At 36.9% G+C, this 23,990-nt stretch overlaps 1 protein-coding gene across 43 annotated transcripts in view; it reads right to left on the bottom strand.

The window, feature by feature from the left end:
- The window catches only part of Nrxn3 (neurexin 3), a 1,549,271-nt gene that overhangs the window by 2,038 nt on the left and 1,523,243 nt on the right, over positions 1-23,990 (bottom strand). For 2 of the 43 annotated variants that reach the window (XR_013439170.1, XR_013439171.1), the window contains exon 23: positions 6,117-6,800. The exons of the other annotated variants lie outside the window; for them this stretch is intronic. The gene's annotated coding sequence lies outside the window, so the exon portion shown is untranslated. The remainder of the gene's footprint in view (positions 1-6,116; positions 6,801-23,990) is intronic. 43 annotated transcript variants of the gene reach the window in all.

Raw genomic sequence — 23,990 nt, 5'->3', positions numbered from 1 at the left:
TTCAGAACAGTTCATTAAATCACAGTGCCTGGCAAATCATGGGCACCAGAAGTATTTTTCAAGGAAAGTTGCTCGCTTAACTCTAAGCCCAAGATTATTCACCTACAAGCGAAATAGTCAAGGTCTCTTTTGCATATCTTTGTAATGTTATTTTCTAAGCAGAGGAAGGATTTTAAAAAGTCATGTCTCTTCACCGAATTTATTCCAGAATAATTTATTCCAACTATCACTTAGTTGCAATAGTTAAGAAGGAAGAGATCCTAATATGATATTGTCATTGGTGGCTTCTTTATGGGCTTGTTCTCTAAGCTCTCAACTGGCATAATGCTATCGTGTGTTCACTCTTGTATGTTCTGCCCTGGGTAATTATTAACCATACGGGGATGGAATGGCCAATGGTGAGCATCTAATAATAGACATAACTGTTGCTGAGGTGTCCTCTTTCACCAGTGACAAAGACAGACAAGGATTTGCACTGTCTAGATACTGCCAATTCAAATTCAAAGGGCCAGATCTTTGAGCTTACAGTCTTCTAGGGTTATTCCTTTAAGGACTGATTCACAAATTAGAACTATCCAACTCAGCTTTCCATACCTTGTATCTTCAAATATTTCTGGCGTCTCAATTAGAACTACTGCATCTAAATTGAAGAGTTTTCAGATGTGCTAAGAGAATGGCCTCCTGAGAAGAAAAGGAGATGGCCTCCTGAGTAGGGGAGGGAGATGATCATGTATATAATATGTGTCATTTAGAAGGGAGAGGACACAAGAATGTTGTAGTAACATCTCTGGCCTATTCGATATTTTTACTGTATATGGGGACATAAAATATCCTTTTTGAGAATCTCAACATGGTCTGTGGTTCCTTCCTTAAACCCAATCATCTATTCTAGTGCTCAGAGTTTGAAACTATTGAGCTAAATGATCTTTTCAGGTTTGCCAGAGATAAGACATGCTTTACTGGACTAGAATGCCTATTTTTTTTTTAAGTCGTGAACATATATAATTCATATGCCTTGAGACTTGGTTGATGCATAATTTATACACCTTTGCTAGTTTTTATAAATGGGATTTGGAGCGCAGTTCCCTAAAGGTAAGCTAGACCTAAAACTAACCCTGAACAAACTTTTTTTTCTTATTATTTTTCTGGTAGGGGGCACCTAGTTGTATATTTAAAGTGAAATATGGAGGAGGACAGTGTTTGAGTAGGAGGTGAGCATCAATAAGAGAGAAATGAAGGCCAATACAATCTTTCAAAGGTCCCCTAGTGATTTCTTAGGAATGGTTTTACTTGTCATCAGAGGACAAGACAGGAGTTTTTTAAAACTCCAGTTTAACTAGAACAAAGGTTGAACATGTAGGTTTTTCCAGGGGTAAATACCAAGAGTCATTTGTTCCTTGTGACCAAGTCAAAATATAGCCCAAAGTAGAGTCAGCAAAGAAGAAACTGGCTTAAAGGACAGGGGATAACAGATCTATTGGGAGGCAAAGAACTGGTATAAATAATTTACATAAAATGTTGGGTTGGAAGCTAGTGTCTCTTTAAGTGAGATGGAGATTCCAATCTTCATGATTACAGAGTGGCATTCATTTGCAATTTTAGTGTACCATCTGTAATACCCAACTGGAGTCTTAAATTGGATGTTTAGTAGTTGTTGTTGTTTGTTTTCGGTTTGTTTTCTCTTCCATCCTAGCTAAAGCTTCACAGAGTTTTTGTTGTTTAAAATTTTCCAGAATCTACAAACTGCTCACTCTGCAGTTGAATTGATATTTCTTTTTCATTCAAACACTCTAATACAGGCATTTCTATTGGATTTAGAAACATAGTAAGATGCATTTCACAACGGTACAGAAAGAGGCTTCTGAAGCTTGCTTATTTATAAGTAGAGGAGCCCCAGATTGAAATGATTTTATTTTAAAACTAAAATGGACTTACTCTCCATTTTCTTTGCCATTTTGTTATTAATCCTGGCATTAGTGATAAAAAAAAATGCCCTCTGTTGGGAAAATTGGAGCCCAAATTATTCTGGTCTTTAATCAATGAAATTGGAGAAGTATTTATAACTCTCCTTTCCTGACATCTCAAGGAATTGGAAGAGTGCTTCTAGTTTAAAATGAAGTTGCCTGGGACGCAAGGATCATTATTACAAATGAGAATTATAGTAACAGGTAGAAAACTTTAGAAAGTTTTAAACATGAAAACTGTCTAAACAAGTATAAAATAAATTTTAATATAAAATTCTATATCTAATATTCAAGGTGATTATAGTTTAGTCAGCCCTCTGTATCTGTGGGTTGCACATCCAAGAATAAAAATATGTGCTGACAGAAAATATTTAAGAAAAAATTGTGACTGTACTGAACATGTGCAGACGATTTTTTTTTTCTGGTCATTATTCCCTAAAATAACCTAGAGAATATTTAAATATAAGGAAGGTATGCATACATTATAAAAAGAAGGTACAAACTCTGTACCTTCTTTTTTTTTTTTTTTTTTTTTTGAGAGGGTAGTGGGAAGGGGATCTTGCTATATTGCCCAGAAGCTTGCAATGAACTCCTGGGGTCAAGAGATCCTCCTGCCACATCCTCATGAGTAGCTGGGACAACAGGCACACATTACTGACTTATTATGTTGTTTTACACTAGGGACTTGAGTATTCACAGATATTAGTATTTGGGGAACCTGGGACCAACCCTTCATGACAACTGTACTTGGGGGAGGGTCTGGGGGCATATGTCATTTGAGATAGAGAGATGAACAGTATATTTCTCCCTCTATTAGATCCTCATAGAATTAGTTTTGGGGGGGGGCTAATTATGACTTTTTGTATATTTGTGTAATTCAAAGTGACTACACTCAGAAATGTTGGTGCGGCTGACAATAATTATTTTTCATTGTGCAGAGACTATAGATAGAGTTAGTGATCAGCCATGTATCCATACTTACACAAGTAGTCACGTAATCAATGAACCTAATGTCACAAAGGATTATAAGCAGAGGGATATGAAACCTAGAATCTATCAAAATCCTAATTTCCTATATCACTCTCAGAATTTTTCTTTGGTTTAGAATAAGAACCATCTATATTCCTTAAATTTAGAATTTTTTAAATTGGGAATATATACACTTTTTTTTTTAACATAGTTGTGATTTCCTTTAAACTAGAGAGATCACTAGAGATATAAAAGGTCTATTTTAGCCCCAAAGGCTGTCCTGCTTTTTTGCTTTATGAGTGTATTTATAGATATATAATTCATGCCTCTAGGGCTGATATCTAGCAAAAGGGGCTCTCTGCCATCGAAAAAGACAGCGTATTAAAAATTTAATAGAACTCTTCTGAACTGTGAGGATGTTGTGGGTGATGGTAAATGTAGTGGGTCACCTGAAAAAAAAAAAAAAAAAAAAGACCAGCATGAAGTCTCCATGCAGCTCCAGCCTCTACCTCTCTGGAGATGGTTGAGTCTGAGCACTCAAGAAACTCCAAACACAATGCACTGAACAGTGGGACTCCGGAAGACACTGTGCTCCAACTCCTTGAATTTCTGCTGTAGGTACGTGGGTCCTTTGCCTTCTTTCTTATTTGCATTATTCTAATTCTCTACTTGGAAAGCTACCTACAATTGAGAAATCATTCTTTCCCCCACCAAATTAGCTGTTCAAAGGTTTAAAAAAATAGTTATAGACAAACATGGCCAGTACTTGGGGAAAAGACACCAAAAAAACCCTCAAATGTCTCTGAAGGCTTAACTTCTTTTAACAAAATGAGAGTTTCTAAGTAGAACATCACTCTTCTCTCTCCATCCAAACAAATGGTTTGCCTGAAATATGTTTGACTCTGAACAAATTTATTTTTTAACATATTACCAGGGGAAAAAAAGCCACAGCTCTTGATATAATTATACATCATAAAATACAGAATGCCAAGTTGAGTATTCAATTGGACTCAGTTTGCTGTCAAAATTTTACTGCTTACTAGCCATATGACTTTGGTCAGGTATCTTAAACTCTAAATAAAATGGTAATGATAATAATAACATAGCCTACCTACCTCAAACCATTGCATATTAACACCTTAGCACAGTACCTATGGCTCCTTAGAAATTCTGGTTTCTACTATTGTTACTTTTATTAACATTTTGATCAATAATAACTAAATAATTGATCAATTTCTTATAACTTTTATGTAATGGCTTCATGCTCAATGTAGAGATACGAATATTTAAGGCCTAGGTTATTGAGGCTATTTTAAACATAAAGTGTGAGGATGACTTATGATCTTTCAAAGATCTCATAGTTTTAAAAAATGGCCATTTATTAACTGACCCTTCTTCAACAGAAACAAAATTTTTTGATACAATTAGGCAAATTAACAGCCTATTTAGGAAATTCCATGTTTTAAACCTGCAATATTATTTAACATGTTGAACAACACAAAATCACATGAACTGAGATAGAGTCCATTCATTAAAACTGCTGAGTTGCAGTGGCTAGTGATGTAGCTAGGGGGTAGAATGCTTGCCTAGCTGGGTTCAATCCCCAGTGTGCTAAAAAGAACAAAAGCAAACAATCAAAAGCTGCTGAGTGGAAACTTTTGTATTAGCCACCATTTAGTTCTATGATAGTTTCAGGTAACTTTGATGTCTGTAATTAAAACAAGTAACTTCTTTTAAAAAGATTGTATACTGCTTCTTATCCATCCTCAAGTTCTTGAAGTACGCGTGTGTTAGCATTGATCCAAATAACCTGAAGGTCAGGGAATATTCTCTCCCTAGAGTTACACACAATAGTGGTACCTACCTGAAATATTTTCTAAGTAAAATTTTAGATATGAACATTTCTCTGATTCTCCTTGATAGAATATTGATCCTTTTAAAGCTTACCTTATCAAATTCTTGAGGAAAAATATGGCAACTATTAATAGAAAAAAGGAGAGAGGCAGAGAGAGAGAGTGTGTGTGTGTTGGTGCCTTTTCTCAGTGTGTGTGTATACTTATTTTTTTTAATATTTATTTTTTAGTTGTAGTTGGGCACAATACCTTTATTTTATTTATTTATTTTTACATGATGCTAAGGATTGAACCCAGGGTCTCACATGTGCTAGGCAAGCGCTCCACCGCTGGGTCACAACCCCTGTCCCTTGTGTGCGTACTTATGTGTACTTATATGTATGTATTTTATGTGTGAGTGTGTGTACTTATGTGTATGCTTATATGTTCTTTATGGGTATGTGTTTATATGTGTGAATTTTTTTGTATGCATGTGCATGTATGTGTATTCATGTGTGAGAGTGTATGTGCATTCATGTGTGAGAGTGTGTGTGCATGCATTTTTGCCAGAAGTTTGTTCATACATTAGGAGGCACTGATATCAGTACAACACTCTAAACACCCGGGATTCTTTATGTCTTTATTCTCAGTAAAATTGATTTTGTAGCCTGTGGTGATGGGGATAGCATAATCCTGGAAAACCAAACTACCATAATCACTTGAGAGTACCTTATTTCCCCTTTGCTGAAAGAAAATAAAATAAAGGACTGATTTGCCTGAATGTTTTCTAAGGAATTAAATTAAGGATGAAATTACCACTGATAACACTTGGAGTTAACTTGACTCATTTTTTTTTCCCCTTTGGGGTATAGGCCTCCCATCTGCTGTAGCCAATTTTACTACCCGACTGTGGAGCTACCAATACTGTCAAGGTTTTAAAGTTGGTAGTAAAAAGAAGTCCCTGCAAAGAGGCTCGGTTTTCTATGGGTTGTAAGGACTTTGTGTCCACCCTCTTCTACTAAGAGTGCAATTCACATTGATTATTAGAAGCAGTTCAGTGCAAAATATAACTGAAAATTAAGCAAATAGATGCAAATGAAATAAAATAAAATACTTAATATAGTTTTCAAAATCATATAGTAGAAAATAAAATAAACTTTGCAAAGTAAGTTAAGGGAAGAACAGCAAATAACATCAAGGCATTCACAGTACAAAAACAAAAAAAAAAGTCAAAGCAAATGAAAAATAGAGGCTGTTTTGGAAAATAAAAAGAAAGGAATCATTTCCATAAAAGCAAAATAATTCAAATTAAAAAAGAAAAGCATACCATATTAATTCATAGTCAACTTACATCAACAAATTGCCCGCATGTTTTTTGGCATGAAAGAAAAATTTACAAAAGAAAGTTGTGTAAGAATGCTCTTGGACAAATAGAATTGTCACATTCTTGTAACTTGCTTTTTTTGTTGTTGTTGTTGTTGTTGTCATTTCTTAAAAACTTTTGAGCAAAATGTCTAATTTTTCAAATATAATAATTTACAACAGGATGATACAGGGAGGTAACAACACATACATCCACACCACATAACATGAAAAGAAAAAAAAATCTGCACTTAAACGAATTTTTACTTTAGGGGGTCTGGGAGGGCATTGATTTTGAATTTAAAATAATTCCGATTGCTATGATTGAAAAATTTTCTTTTAAAAAAATTTTGTCTTTAAAAAAAAATCTATGTATCTACAGGGTTTTGAATGAATTTCTGCATCGGTATAGATTTTTCAGACATATATTTAACTTTCTTGTCTTTTTCACAAAGTTTAGAATTTTTTTAAATTTAAGGGAATGGATGACAGCACATAAATTTTAACAATGCTAAAGAAAGGGGGATTATGGGAAGGGAAGATGCAGAGGGGGAGGGGCGTGTCTATGAGTGCACTACACAGGAGATGAAGATGAGAGGAGTAAATGTGTAAGTGAGTCGCCATGTCCATGTAAGGGCGGCACGGAGTGATCTAGCTGCATTAGAGCTTCTGGCTGTAAGGAAGGGATGGGCAATATACAAAAACAAATGAGCCTACACATGCCCATCTATGGAAATAAAGAACAGAACTCTAACACTGACAATCTCACACACCCTAAGCTGCAACTTCTTCAACATGCAATTACTCCAAAAAATCATTACAGTTTCATTATAAGATTTTCAAATCATAGAAATGTTAAACTTTTCTTCCTACTCAAAATAGCCAAATACATAAAATAATAATACTAATAATCATGATCAAAAAGTTCAAAGCAAAAACAAGAAGACTAGATTTATGCATTCAAGTTGAACAACTTCACCGGCAGCCACACAGCCCCATCTAGATCTGGGGGTTTAGGGATCAGCAGAGGTGACTGAAAGGCAGCGCCTCTTAGGGAGCCCACGTGCTGGGCCACTAATTACTCCCCTGTACAGAGATGGTATAGTCTGATGCCATCTGTCTTCCTACACCACCCATATTGTGCACAGCACGATTGGAAATGAGGCTGGCTAATCTGAAAGATGTGGATGTGAGGATTCTGCAGCTGAAGTTGTTCCACATTTAAAGAGGGAGTGGGAAAAATTGCAGAAAACAATTCATAACTTTTTCCTCATAATTTTGGATAAATCCAAATCTAAGATAAAGAACTAGCAATTAAAAAGAAATACATTGATTGATATATATATATATGTATAGATAGATATATATAATACAAAAAGCACTTAATTCCCAAACAAGAAGGGAGAAATTAAAAAAATAAGAAGTTTAAAGAAAAAGGTATTTCATACATTTTCAGAGATGAACAACCAGATGCACACGCTGGAAAAGGCACAGACAGAGCTGTCGGGGACACGTTATTTCTTATTTTTTTTTTTAACTTTGTTTTTACTGGATTATTGATTCCCCATTTTGTGATAGCCAAAATTAAAAACAAATTTTTCATTTTTCTTCAAAAAGCATTTTACTTTTGGTTTCACTTCTTTAAAAAAATAAAAAGGGCGTGCAGTCTGGATGTACGTCAAAAGTAGACATTTAAAGAGAAGCAAGGGGCTAGACTGACAAATGGGTCATTGTCTATTATCCTTTCACTGTAGGAAGGTCAATCAAGTTAACACATGCTTAAAGTAAGTTGCATTTAGGGAAAATACAGAACAGCAAGTTAGTGGTAGGGAGGAATCAGCAACACAAAATCAATTTGGGGACGAGAGGAAGATACTATGCTTTATTTCATGCCTTTCCAGTAGGGGTGAAGGACATCCCTGGGCTTCTTTCCAATGGGAAAGAAAGAATGGGGAGGTTCATGGGTGTCTGTGCATGTAGACGTGTGTGTGTGAGTGTGTATGTGCACACATGTGTGTGTTGGAGATTGGAGAAGAGCTTATAGTGATATGAACTGCTATCAAAATATATTCAAGTTGTTGAGTTATGCTTTAGGATACTTACCTCATATTCATTCATGGCCTTAGAAGGCATATTTTGTAAGGCATAGAGGAATGATCGTTCACATTGCTTTGTGTGTGTGTGTTGTTGGGTTTTGTCAAACTGACAGAGCACCATGCATGAAAATAGGCTGTTAAAATAAGCCTGATAAATGAAGGGATAACCAATACTTTTTTTTTTTTTTGTAATAGTGTTGAAACTTCTCTCCACTCAAAAGGAGAACAGGATCAGAATGTATAGACTATAGGATAATCATAAAATGAGTATGGTTTACTGAAATGCATTGAGAAAAACTGTGCCAGTCATCTAGAAAATAATACTACATGGAGGAAAGGAGGAGAGAGTATGCTGGCACAGTGTGTGTGCAGTGTGTGTGCACGTATGAGTGTGTGAAGTGAGAGGAAGATACTGTAGAAGGTACATGGGGAAGGAGTTTCTAGAAATGGCCTTTGCCTCTACTGGAAGAGATTACTAGAATTTTATTCAATATTTTATCCCTGTAAGAACATCAATGTTCAACCAAGGACTGGGAAACCCGGGTAGGCAAACCACAAAGGCAAGACACTTGAGAGCACTTGGTTCTGACAGCCAATTCCAGCCACTCCTAAGAACTCTTTCGGGTGACTTTGACAAATAGAATAAAATTTGAAGCTGAGTCCAACTTTCCCCCCTGTGAGACGCCCCTTTTATTGTTTTATTTAAAAATAATTGTAGTAATGTGTCCCCATGGGTCAGTCCGTACCAAGATTTTTAGTCTCTGGTTTAATAATGTTAATCATTATTCTGGGAACTTCACAAAGGGCAGCTGGAAAGTTTTAAAAGAAGAAACAAAAATCCCAATAATATAAGAAAAGAAAAACCCTTGTTGCCATTTAGTTGAATTTCTTTTGAATAATTATACTCTTAATGTTGAATTTTATTATATGAGAAAATCCTCTAAATGCTTGGATGGTCTCATAAGGCATCCGATGACTTCTAAAGAACAAAGTTAGTTTTGATGCATTTACATGAACTGTTTTTTGTTTCATAGGCAACTTTTGAAAGCAGGGAACATAACTGATCTAAGTGTGAGACTTCATGAATAAGATACTTCCAATGCATTCTCCTCTTAGATAATGAGAGGTGTTTTGAGGAAGATGTATCAGCAATTTGGGTCCCCTACAGTTTCCACTGAATAATTTACCTATTTCAAAATTGCCTGTTTTAAATCTCTTACAAGTAGAATACTACTTACATCCTGGAAATCACTAGTTTAAACAATTGAACATGCTAAAATTTAGGGGTGTCACTTTGCAAATAAAATCATGTACATATTTTTTAAACCCATGGAAGCCACAGTTTCAAATAAAGCCAACACAGTTTGGATATAGTGTGCACACATTTTTATAATATAAGTCAAACTTTAGTTCACATGTATAAAGGTTCTTTGTTATCTAATGTAAGATACATAATCACATTACTATAGCTCCATTTCATCTTTCATTAGCCGTCTATGCTTTTTTAATTATCACTATGAGCATCTTATGCATTTATGACTCTAGGAAGTGTTAAGAAAGTGTTAGGTTTATATTTGCCATTGAGAACAAATAATGCAATAATTTGCTTTGAAACAGCATATTTTGATGCAACCATTTTTTATCCCACCATGTCCTAATAGCCCCATCTAAATGTAAAATCAAGATTTTAAGAACAACAAACGTAGTCAGATGAAATTACACTGGTCAGACTTCATTATGGTAACTTGTTTTAAAGAAGTTTTTCTGATCTGCTAGAGATTGAGAAGTCCAAAGAAATTATAAAGTGAAGTCGCTTAACTTGCAAAACCCACCCCCGCTGGAGTCTTGCGTGTTAGAGAACATTGACCTCATTGTACAGAAGAGGTCTCAAAGGAAGGCCCCAATGCATTACTGTGCATTACATTATGGATTTTAAATTTCTCAGGGAAAATATCAGAGAGAAAAGAAGAGGGGCCTATTTTAAGATGAGTGCAACACCAGAGGAGAAAAGCTTAAAAATTAGGGGGGAGCTGAGAAAGGTGTCAGAAGAACAAATATATAAAGGAGGAGTTTCAAGACTTTGGCATCACATGCACAAGAAAATCCTACTTATCTGTTCTTCTTATGAAGTGTACAAACATATTTTCATTGGTTGAAATTTTATGTGTCCATGGGGCAAAGGGAGGGATTGTTCTGGGAAACTCAATGACTCAGTTCTGAACCACAGTTTAGCTTAGGCGAGAAATCCTGAATCCGGTGGATGTGGACACCAAGATTATAAAGGTGGCTGTCATCTGCCGTTCAAAATGAGCTCTGCCCATATCTTGACTTCTCACAACTTCCTCCCCAGACACAGTGGTGCGCAGAGAAAGAGTGAAAGAGCATGTTCTATACTTGGTATTTGTTTCTAAATTGTTTTATTTACTTATTTATTTACTTTTGGTAACAGGGATTAAATTCAGGGATGTTTAACCACTGAGTACTTGTCCTGACTGACCCATCTTCTTTTCCTTTCTTCCTTCCTTCTTTTCCTTCTGTTTACTTTCTTTCTTTCCTTCCTTCCTTCCTCCCATGCCCCCCTCCCCACTCCCTCCAACCCCCATCGCCTTTAGTCCCCACTCCCCCACCTCCAACTTCCCCAGCCCCCACCACCCACCCCCTACTTCCCCCACTTTCATTTTGAGGCAGGGGGCAAGGTCTCACTAAGTTGCTGAGGCTGGCTTTAACCTGCAATCTTCCTGCATCAACCTTATGTGTTGCTGGGATTATAGGTGTGTGCCACCATGCCTGACTTAAAATACTTTTTTTTTTTAAGTCACAATGTGACACAAGTAATAAATTCATGTATTATCTGTTCTCCGATTCCCTTTCCACTCCTAATAACTGTAAACTAAACTTCAGAAATGGAGAAGAGAGCCCAGGGTACCATCAAACCCAATCCTTAGGGCTGCATTAATGATCTGCCTGCTCAATTTATAGCAACTCTTCAAATTTAAGAAAGTAGATAAGAATAGAGAAAGCATTACCAAAGTCAGCATCCATTTTAAAATTGGGTAAGAGAGTAGAATGTTTAGATATGGAAGGGCCTTCCACGAATGGCTTTGCTCACTACATTCATATCAGCTTTAACTTAATTCTATCCCGCAATGTTCATTCTTTTTTTGTGACCCTACACAGATTTTATACTGATACAACACTCCACTGCAATTAATTTATTTCCTTCTCCATCTCAACTAGACCCTAAACAACTTAAGGTGAAGAATAGTGTCTTGCTGTCTGTTTCTTACTCTAGAGATGGACTGCATTCTTCCTTGAGCGTGCCTCTGCTTTCCAAAAACCGAAAACATAAACAAAACAAACAAACAAAAAACAGTGTCTTGCTTGCCTGCCTTTATTTTTTCCTACTAAAAATTCTAGTAATCACGTGAATTTTTATTTTTATTTTTATTGAATGAGAAAATGGATGACACCAAATTACTCCATTTAATTTGCTTACCCTTTTACTTTGATACTAGCCTGTAGCTTCCATGAATGCATGCAAGTTCTGCATGAACACAGTGGCTCACCTTATGCCTAAGACCTATCTGTTCTAGAGACTTTAGAGTTAGGAGACCTAAGTTCTGGTCTGAATTGTATTGCATGCAGCTAGTTAGGACACTGAACACCGAACAAATGGATTCATGTCTCTGAGTTTGTCTCCTCATGTGTGATGTACAGATTATAACGTCAAGTCAATTAATCTACCACACAGGGTAGATTTGCACAACTAATGAGATTTTGAATGCGAAAGTGCTTATCAATTCTAAAGGGCTTTTTAAATGTTTGTTACTATTGTCTTCCAAGCCAGTTAGTTGGAAAATGAGGGTTTGACATTCAACAGAAGAGGCTGAGTCCCAGGCAATCCAGACTAGTATTTTAAGTACTTCAGCATCCAACAAACAAGAATAGCCTCAATCCTAAACCTTACAAAAACAGACGTTATTGCTACTTCTTTCCAACTTTTCTCTGAACCCCTTCCAATAATGCTGTCTCTAAGGCTTAGTTCTTTAAATGGTATCCTTTTGTTATTTCTGCATGTGATTTCATAATTGCTTCATTTCACTCTTCCTGCAGGTTAGAGTTAAGCTCTGAAAGAGGTCTTATTTAGACATGTTGCCATAAGAATAAATCCACGGATGGTAAGAGAACAGATCTGGTAATGAACTCCTGTCCTCTACCCAATATGTGAAGAACATTCGCTTGTCTCTCATGCCCAGCAGAGGACTTCACTTTCCTTATTTATAAAATCACAAAGACATCCATCTTCCCCAACTCACAAGTGTGGCTTAAGTATACTTCCTTTGGAAACTATAAAAACATTCGATTCAAATACTATATTCATATACCATATTCTATAAAAGCTCTATTGTGTGAACTCAGCATACTTGGTACTACTGAAGCAACCAAGGGGGATGCCGTGCCAGGGAGAAATCTCATCCAATCCCTTAGATATCCCAACAGACATGGAATCGTAGGGTAACAGGAGAACATAAGCCAACGAAAGGGTCAAGGTAGTATTTTAGTTCTTTCCTCCTCAAAGTGTTAATACTAGTTAAGAACACAAAAGAGAAAATCCATTTAAGAAATTGCTAGGAATTAATATTCTTCTTCTCATTTTGTTTTAATGCTAATCAGGTATTAGTCTAAGTAAGCCTCTCCCCACCCGGGGTAATCATAAGCTCCTTGATGCACAGGTCCAATCTTTATGCTTATTTTGTGTTTTTTAATCTGTTCAGCAGGGCACAGCATAGGTCTTCAATATGTATTTATTTGAAAAGAATTACAAAATTAGAACAGCTTGACAATACTTGGAGCTTTGTTTTGGAATGTCGGGGAACAGTTCAAAAAGCTATTCTTCCTGACACTAATTTCTTAAATCAAGAGGGAATTATCTTTATAAGGCGAAACAGAGAAAAAGCAATGCAAAATGGGCTCAAAGGTATGAAATTAGCCACTGATCCTCTGTTGTTGGCCTTATTTCTGTGTGAAGTTTAGGGCTTACATATGCCCTTGTTAGCTGCAAACTATTAGGCTCTCATAATATTATTAGAGGTCATGTGAAATACTTATATCAACTTAAAAATTCACCTGAGCTGGGTGTAGTGACACATGCCTATAATCCCAGCTGCTCAGGAGGCTGAGACAGGAGGATTCTGTGTTCAAAGCCAGCCTCAGCAACTCAGTGAGACCCTGTCTCTAAATAAAATATAAAATAGGGCTGGGGACGTGGCTCAGTGGTCAAGTGCCCCTGAGTTCAATCCCTTGTATCAAAAAAAAAAAAAAAAAAAAAAAAAAGTTCAATCCCTGGTATCAAAGAAAAGTTCAAAGTTCAATCCCTGGTATTTAAAAAAGAAAGAAAGAAAAGTCAGCTGTGTGCCAGTCAGAAATGAAGTTTTGTCTGAAACATTTTCTTCATTTAGCATGAATAGTATAAGATTGCCCTGATTTTTGTCCTGCCCTGGTCCCTCCCTCATCTCACCCTCTCTTAGCTAGTCCCAGGCTTAGCCCTAGGCTTTTTAAATTTTCCAGGTGATCCAGCCTCTGGGCTTTAAATGCCATCTATAGAATGATGTCTTTGAATTTAAAACTCCCTTCAGATTTTCAGGTTCCGTATCCATCCTTGTACTCCACTTTACTATCTAAGAGGTACCTTGAATTATTTTACTGCCTTCCCTAGGATTCCTCCTCTCTCAGGATTGACTCGGGTATACAGTTCTGAATTGGTCTTTCTATTTCAGTCCCTGCCTGAAATCCCATTCAGATACCCAGTGCTCCAGGAGGTCTTGTTCACTCTACTTTGGCAACAGATTCCTTCAGCAAATTCCCTCCATATTCCCTTTTCTTCAGTGTCTTCTACCCAGATTCTAGTGCAAGTCACCACAGTCCCTTGTTTGGATTCTGTAGGAGCCTCCCACAGGATCTCCCACTTCCACTTTTGACTCCCTAAAATCCCTTCTCCATATGGAATCCAGAGTATTCTTGAAAACACATGCAAGGTACTAAAAAGATTTTGCACAGCAAAACAAACAATTGCTGAAATGGAAAGGCAATCTACAGATTGTGAAAAATGATTTACAAAGCATATACCTAAAGAATCTAATATCCAAAATTTATAAAGAAATTATGCAATTTAATAGCAAGGAAACATACAACACAGTTAAAAATTGGAGGAAGGACCTGAATAGATATTTCTGTAAAGACAACATAAAAATAGGTAACAAGTATAAAAAAGACATTCAATATCACTAATCATCACTAATGTAAATCAAAACCACTGTGAAATATCACCTCATACCCAAATGGATGGCTATTATTAAAAAAGATCAGATAGGAAGTGTTGGTGACAACATGGAGAAAAGAGAATATTTGTATATTGTTGGCCTGAATGTAGATTATGGAAAATAATCTACATGAAAACAGGATGAGGATCTGCAAAGAAATTGAAAATAGAATTATTTACTATATGACCCAGCAATTCCTTTAATGGGTGTATACCCAAAGGAAATGAACTCACCACTTTGTAAACCCTCCCTCATTTCCTTGCAGCATTATTGAAAATAACTAACACATAGAAGCAACCTATCTGTCCCTTGACAGATAAATGGACAAACAAAACAATAAAAACCGTATATAGAATGTAATATTATTCAGCCTTAAAAAGGGAGCATGAAGAATATCATGCTAAGTGAAGTCTAGCCAATCCCCCAAATCCAAAGACTGAATGTTCTCTCTGATAAGTGGATGCTGATCCATAATGGGGGGCATTGGGTCATAGAGGAACTGAGACTGGGCAAAGGGGAGGGTGGAGAGGGGAAGGGGTATGAGGGCAGGAAAGATGGCGGAATGAGATGGACATCATTACCCTAGGTACATGTGTGACTGCATGTGGTGAGACGCTACATCGTGTATAACCAGAGAAATGAAAACTTGTCCTGCAATTGTGTACAATGAATCAAAATCCATTCTGGATCATATATACCTAATGAGAATAAGTAAATAAATAAAGGGATAAGATCCTGCTATTCTTACATGATAGAAGAACCTAGAGGACATTATGTCAAGTGAAATAAGCCAGAGAGAAAAACATTGCCTGATTTCACTTCTATGTAGAATTTTGAAAAAAAAAAAAAAAAGTCCAAGAAACAGAGATGGAGAACAAAATCCAGGTCTCTCCTGCACTTGCTCTCCTCACAGAGGCCTCCCAGGACTTCCCAAGTAAAGTAGCAGCCTGACAATCAACTACACATTGTCCACTCATGATTCTCTGCACAGTCCACTCATGATTCTCTGCACAGTATTTACTAGCTGACCCTTGCCCATTTATAGTTAGTCCTTCTCACTGAAATACAAGTTCCACCTGAGTAAAGACTTTGTTTTATTGTCCATTGTCCTTAGAGCATGCCAGGCACACAGCATAACTCAGAAAATCACTGCTGAGTGAAGGAACAATGTTCCAAGCAGCCTGAAAGCACTCCACAAAGGGAGGCCACTGTGCCTTTGTCACGGGGTCTTCCATAGTTCCTCCCATGGTGCTTTGTTCACACAAGGTACCAGGTAAATGTTTTGTAAACAAATCGTGGAAGCATCGCATTCTCTCTCTTTATTTTCTTTTGCTCTCCTCTAAACCAGATGGGATTTCCCCAAGTCCTGGTTAGCAGTTCCAATGCAAATTGGATCTTCCCATCCACAGCTGGTTTTAAAATCCTGAAAAATACATCACTAACTCATTCTGGTCTTTATAAACCGGGGCTGCCATGTGTCCTCAGGCTTTCCCTTGCAGAGGGCTAAAGATATAATAAACAGACTATTCAGGCACAGAGCTGCCCCACATGGATAGCTGTCTCTGGGCAGTGGAAGGACAGGGCCCAGCACATTATTAATGGAGGACTGGTAAATCAGAGCAGTGAAATATTCTTGGTTATCTTTGCCTCCTGAGGCCCTGCAGCCACTGAAAGCAGGACTGGGCAGCAGTGGGATTTTACCCTCAACTGGTACCATGATTCTTTATGATTGTGTTCATAAATTATTCAAGAAGGCTTATTTTGCTTCTGTTTTTTTTTTAACAAAACTCATTTATTCTGTTATTATGACCAGGATTTTGACCAGTATCTATGTGCTAGTATTTCTCTGGTGGTAGCAGCCAGACATTCCAAATCTATTGTCTTCTCTCTGCAGGATCCTTAAGTTCTGTACATTGTCCAAGGGAAATAACTGAACTTGACCACATATTACAATGACATGCATCATATCTTGAAATACTCTTTTTCTATCCTGAAATCTATCTTCACTGCAAGGAATGAGGTATTTTTAACATCAATACTGCCAAGGTGTTTTCTTAGTTAATTGCCCAAGTTTTATGACTTGGAAGTCAAATAGCCACAAATGACCATGCTTTATATTAAGCCACAGTGCCACCTTTAAATAAAATGTTGAGGTTTGCTTGTTTTATTGTTTGAAAAATTCAGTTCTCAGTGAATAAGGGAAGTTACAAAAAAGCTACTCTTTAGATTTAAAACAACTTCCAGGGACCCGAGTTCCTCAGATCTCTACAGATTGTTGTCACACTCTTATGTCCGAGGAGCCATAATAGCATAGTGAGAATTGATACTCAGAGGGACACTGGAGATGTACTTTGTGGCAGGGTCTCAGGGTCTCAAGGTCACCTAAGCCAGGCTACTAATCAGAATTTTTAAAAATTTTTTATTAAACCCAAAAGGGCAAGATGGCAAGAAATGCCAAATTCTATAGTTTTTACAAGTGCCCTGAGGAATTCCTGTGCAAAGTCAGATTTGGAAACAGCATTCCAAATACTTGATTTTTTTTTTTTTTTAACTTGGAAATGTTTTAGAGTGGACCTCAGTCCACGAAGGTTCAAAAAGAGAACTGAACTTCCGGTCCCAGGTGGAGCCTAGTCTCAGCTGTGATCTGGAATATGTCATAGTCTCTCTTATTTGTCAAATTGAGTTGAATTTCACTGGATGTTGAATCAAACATAGGAGATATTAGAAACACAACATTCTTTTAAATACATACATACATACATACATACATACATACATACTTCTAGAAATGTTACAAGGGTAATATTTATCTTGGCATATCACAAATTATCTAATAGTTTCTAGTACATAGATTTTGGGATTACACAATCAATGCTTTTTGGATATTCTGCCTTTTCTAGGATTACCATGGTAGAAGCTTGTCAAATTATTACCTGTTAAAACAATATAAATTATTTGATTTCTTTGCTATTTTTCTGAAGTGTTAAATTTCAAGTGCTCTCTGAATATTTCTGTTCCATACCATTTTCCCTCATACCACATCCTAACCCATCATTGGCCTTGTAACAATGATTTTTTAAAACCCATAAATCAGTTGTTGAAAGAATCATATTTTTCTTCTTTTAAAAAAATTCTCTATTATTTTATTCTATAGTTTAACACTGCTAAACAAAGTTTATGGGAGGCCATTGTTTTGGACTAGCATCTTGTACTAGGCCCTGGCAGACCAGAAACCAGAAGGGAGTTATTTTTGTTAAGAGCCACTTAACCAAACTGAACTCTGAAATGGGCTATTTTCCTTAAAAATAGCAACCAATCAGAAAAGGTCCAGCTTACTTGAGTGAGCATAATAATGAAGTCTCCTGTGCTTAAACCCTATGAGAACACCAACTTTGAAATGATCAACCTGCTTTTTTGTTCCATTTCTGCTTTTCTCACTTCTCTTTCGCCACTGAAACCCACATTCCATTTTATAGGATGAGGTGTTGCCTGATTCTAGAATCACAAACATGGTCAATGGATCTTCAAGTGATCTTCAAGTGTAAATCTGTCTGTTGACAATCCCAAACAGGTAGGCTTAGACATCATACTAGGATATTAGAAAAAATTCTAAAATTCTTTTTCTACCAGTTGAACAGGCCCAGTTACTAGCAGTCTCAAAAGGCCAGAAGACATAGGACCAGGTTCTGCAGCGACCCTTCAAAATCACGAAACTTATTGTGTCTAGCAAAATAGCCCATTGTTAGGATAACGACAAGTCACTGACATGGTTACAGATCAGTGTTAAAAAGTAATGGGATGCTGTGGCTGTGGTTCAGTGGTAGTGCACTTGGCTGGCATGTGTGAGGCACTGGGTTCAGGTCTCAGCACTGCATGTAAATAAATAAAATAAAGGTCTATCAACAATTATATATATATAAAGTAATGGGGTATGGTAGGGAAGAATGAAGGAACTTTGGAATGTGCAGAGGGGACTGGGGACTGATGGGAGGGGTGGGGCTGTGGGGATAGGAAGGAGGGTGGAATGAGATTAATATTATTACTCTCTATATATGTATGACTACTCTACTGGTGTGACTCTGCATCAGGTACACCAGAGGAATGAGAAGTTGTGCTCCACTTGTGTACAATGTGTCAAAATTCACTCTACTGTCATGTATAACTAATTAGAACAATTTTGAAAAAAGTGATAGGCACTTTTAAAAACAGGTGTGACGGAAGCTATCCAGTCACTTTTGTATTTCCTTAAACAGAAGAGTCTTTTTCTTTCATATGGTCTCCAAGACCATCTCTCCATGAAAAGGCTGAACAGATCCCGACATATAGCTTGCTTGGTCTGACTTAGATGGATCTCTGTGTGACTTGATTTTCAAGATTTCATGTTAACATTGGATGACCGTGTGAAGTAGTGATTTTTTAAAAAAAGGTTTGGAAAACATGAAAGGTTTTATTTTTAGCACCTGTGCCACATTTAATTAAGAAACTCAGCATGGAAATCTCTGAAACACACTTGCAATTTCTGTCTTGAAGCATAAGCTAAATGTGCTCATTTGCAGTCTTCCCTGTGAGAAGCTTGCTCATTAATTTTATTTCTTTTCATTGTATTAATCTATAGGAGTATTTCTCCCAATGCTATTAGCCAAAAGGTCATGTTTGTTTGCTTTTCTCCAAATGGATGGATAGTATTGAAAACTGAACTTAAAACCCTGGAAGGGATCAAAAGGCTTAAAACCCATGAAGAATCTTTGGAAAACTATAGGGCCTGGTGCTGGTGCTTGCTTGGGTCCCATGCATTATTGTATTAAAAGTCAGATTTTTAAAATTATACACACACACACACACACACACACACACACACACACACAAAATGTATTAACAACTTCCTAGGAACATCTTTATTATCTCAAACTACTGGGCAGAATAATTGGATAAGGGCAGGTCCTTATCATTCTTTCCTACTATAAAGGACAAAAACACAAAGGAAAAATATAAATAACTTTTGGAAAATTTTCCTATTTTCCCCATGGAACTTGATGAAGGATGCGAATCAAGTCAGAAAGATGCTGCATGCAGAGTTTCAATGTTGGAAAATGTGTGGTACTTTCACTCTAAGCACACTTCATTTATGAAGATATTCAGTTAACCCACAGCCCTAAAGACTGACTTAGAAGGAAAGAAAACCACAAGAAAGGATTTAACTATGTGGCAGTCTCTAGAGAAAAACTCTCTCTGATACCTTCACAGAAAATGACATCAAAGATCTATTAGTGGTGAGAAGAATAACTCTGTACACTAGTGGTGTTCAACTATTTGTGACCCAAAGGAAAAAACCCTGAAAGAGAAAGAGATGGGGATATCTGTTCAATATGTTTTCAGAGAAACCAGAAGATAAGTACAATTGGATACTTTGTGTCTTTTCCCACCGGTTACACATGGTACTAACAAGCAAAGCTTCCAGAAGGTAGACTCTCCTGACCTTGATAGAGCAGACAAGACGTTAAGAAGTGGGACTTGGAGTAAATCTGACTTACTGCCTCTATAACCTCAAGTATGGGACTTAAATTATCTGTGCCCCATTTTAGTGCCTGTAAAACATAAAAGATGGGTACAATGATTATTTTACATTGTACCCACTTAAGAAAGGCAATTGTTATTGTCACTGGGACTCAAACAGTACCATTATTTGTTGAATATTTTGTATAAACTATAATGACTATTGCCCTAATGCTATATGTTGAGTTAATGGAAGCTTCTGTTTCATGTTATTTTTTTCTTTTGTGCATCAAAAGCCAAATAATACACACTTTAGGATGCTTCTATCCTGTGGGTCTTGGAAAGGGGTGCTGATTTCTGTTTCTGGAAGTGAGATGACAAAGTCCTACAACAACATAGGGTACTAGTAGTTTTCATGTTGGATACAGAAGACACTGAGTCTGATAATCTAAGGCAAAGTGTTTGAAAGTGGAGGCCTTCGGGTGCAGGTTAGCCACCGTGAAGGTCTGTATGGAAATCAGGTTAGCAACCTAGCTATTGACCCAAAGAGGATGGCCTTGGAGCTAGTAGGTCATGGACTTATTTTATTTTGTTTTATAGGTGCTCATTAATTCTCAATCTAGCAGCTACAGCTATCAGAAGAAAAGTGTTGGGCATGACTAACAACGCTGCTTTGGGAAGCTCTCTACCCATCTATCCTGAGGTTCTTTGGAGCCCTTGATCTAAGATAATGAGGGACTGCATGGCAACAATTACCCATCTGTACTCTAAAGCTGCAAGCAGTTCTTTTCTCTTTTGGAGAACTCTGATAACAATCACAGTCAAACCAAACAAACCTACGTAGATTCCGAAAAGCATAGTTCGGAAGCACCACAGGTAGCTTTGAGTCACATAGGTTTGTTTGATCTGTTGTCCACAATAGTCGATAGAACTTTCTCATGAGCCAGGCTGGACCCGAAAAGTACAACCTTTCCTAGTGGAAGAAGGGCTCCTGGTTTTAACAACCTTAATGTGGATCAAATGTCAATTGGCAAGCGTTTCAGTGAGCACCACCTGGGCCTGACCTGCCAGTGTCACAGGAGGAATGGAGGGCGGCAGGAAAGCCAGCTGTGAAGGCAGAGTGGGTTATGGAACAGATGCTGCATGCCACACCTGGTGTCTTCTTTGTCATTTTTCCAGTGAGGTTCTGTCACTACGCAGAACTGTTTCAGGCAACATTCTTGAAAATTGTCAGTGGCATTCAGCTAAATGACTAGAGGAAGAATGTAGCATTTTTCTATACATTTTGTCTAGGGGAAGAACATAGCATTTTTATTTTTCTATGTAATGTTGGAAAGAAATCTTACTGGCAAGGATTCTATGCTTATGATGCAGAACTGTGGCAACTTGGAAACCAACTACAGAAGACTTAAGTTCTGAATGAAACTGCCTGCAGGTATGTAGCTTACAATAACCATCCACAGATAAACTAGACTATTTCACCGACCCAGCATGCAAACTGCATCTTCCTAACATGGCCAAGTTGGATACTGTGATGTACCCCTGATGTCACTGTCAGATTTCTTGTAGTACTATTATGATTATCAACCACAAAACCCATATGCTTTGTGCAAGGATGTGGTTTAGTTTTGAAATCCTAACCACTGCCTGTATTGAATCCCAAATCACTTTGCTTATGAAGAAAAATATGAACCCCAAGGCAATGGCCACATTCCAATTTGAATAATTCTGTTGGTTGCCACCATTTTTTTTCCCCATTCAATCCCTCTATTGAGTCATTCGGGGTGTAGCTCTTCAGTTCTTCCTACACACCAAATTTTGATTTCCTGCAACCAATGACTGCCAAAAGGTGCTCCCCAAGAGTAAGATAAGAATAAAAATCCTAGAACAGAGGCCTAAAGAATGGGTGAGGAGAAATCACAATCAGAATCTTTAGGTGCTGAATTTTTTTTCAAAGTTAAAAAAACAATTCTTCATGGCATATATTAACACATTCTTACACATTACTGCTAGATTCTTACTCAATGTTAACTAGGAAAATGTTATGGTACAGAGAAAAATGTTTTTGAGTGACATTCTGCAGCCTCATCAGTACCACATAAGGCAGGTTCTGAAGAGGAACCTGCTTTCCAATGTGTTTAAATTTTTGTTTTAATTCTGTAAATAAAAATTGCAAGTATTGAGCATGTACAACACAAAACGTATGGACAGGTGTATACTGTGCACAATGGCTTGGTTTTTGTTTTTGAAAGGAGCCCTAGAAGATGGTCTCTGTGGTCTGGAGAAGTTACTGCTGTGGTTGTGTTTGTCTTCTGAAGAAAGAGTGAAAAGAGAAAAAAGGTGCCCAAGGTAGGATGAAGAATGTCTGAAACTGTGGCCACTGCAAGTCCTATTAAAATACAGTTGAGAATGAGGACAGACTTTCCTGGTTCAGGTTTTGACTTATTTTATTGTTTTCAATTATTTATTAATACCTTAGAACATCATTCTTGGCAAATAGTTCACTAGCCCCTTTGTGTTGAGAGTTAGGGTCTCCCCTAGAACACAAGAGTATGCATGTGTGGCTGGCTACCTTTTGGAAATCCATAAATAATATTTTCAACAGTGGCATTTTCATTTAAAATGTTGTGTTCTTAGCTGCAAAGCAGCAGAACAGTAATTTAAGGTTAAATGATTGGTTAAGTATTGGCAAGACTGAGAGAACTGAGCCTCTGGGAGAATCAGACGAGGTGCCATATCACATGGATTCTGTGCACGTTTAATAGTTATAAAAGTGGTACTTGGGGATCCCTTATCAGATGAGAGGAGAGTGGCAGCAATAGAAATAAGAAAACCAAGAGAATGGCTCTGGGTAGATCGCCAGCATTTGTAATGGAGTTTAGTTCCCATCGTGGTAAATTCAATCTCCATAGTAGAAAGAAACGCTGGACTTCTCTATTTTCTTGGTTACATTTTTTAAGGACTAAAACCTTTTGTTAATATTACCAGCTGGTGTGGGACAATTCTGTTTATGTAGTTGTTCTTACACAGGGGAACTTGCATAATAACCTGGGAATTTACTTGTAATACAGCGCACAGTCTCTTTCCCGTGTTTTTTTTTTTTTTTTTTTTTTGCCAGAACCTTTTCCTCTCCCTGTTTACCTACAAGATGTTGTTACTTGGCAGATATATATTACAGTGTTGCTCCAGATTGTAAAGAGTTTTTGCACACCTGGGTTATTTTCATTCCAAAAGGTCCAATTAAATAATATTGTGTTGTATTTGCATAATTATTCAATTTAGCTATATGGCTGAGCTACCATTCTGAATCTTTAAATTTAAAAAAAAAACTATGTCAATTAAGAACTTTAAATTTTTGCTCAGTTGGTACCTCTACAGGTGATCTAATAGATTGTTAGATAAAATTAATACACTACCATTTAACAAGTACTTGGGTAAAGAAGTACATAGGAATTGTGTTTATTTTATTGGTGGAATCTCAACTTTTTAGATGACAAATCCTATTGAGAACCTGATAAAGAAAGTCTATATGCTCTTTCCCAGTGAAAATGCTTGTGGTAAATAAAATTTTGTGAAGCAATTCAAGAGAATCTCAGATTAAACTTCTTAGAGGGCAACATTACAAAATAAAGCAAGGAACTAATATCTATTAAAATGCCTTGTAAACTCTCTCTCTCTCTCTCTCTCTCTCTCTCTCTCTCTCTCTATATATATATATATATATATATATATATATATATATATATATAAGCATACATACACACACACACACACACACACACACACACACACATATATATATATATATATATATATACACACACACTTACAAGATAGCTATATAGTAAAAGCAACACAAAGTATCAATTCTCCTTACTACCATAACTGATGTTGTAGCTTGGTTCACTGGAATTTAATTCATTCTTTTACTATCTCAAGTTATCTGAGTTAATA

The sequence above is a fragment of the Ictidomys tridecemlineatus genome, chromosome 5, assembly GCF_052094955.1.
Source record: "Ictidomys tridecemlineatus isolate mIctTri1 chromosome 5, mIctTri1.hap1, whole genome shotgun sequence".
NCBI classification, from domain to species: domain Eukaryota; kingdom Metazoa; phylum Chordata; class Mammalia; order Rodentia; family Sciuridae; genus Ictidomys; species Ictidomys tridecemlineatus.
This window is presented reverse-complemented; position numbering and strand designations above follow the sequence as displayed.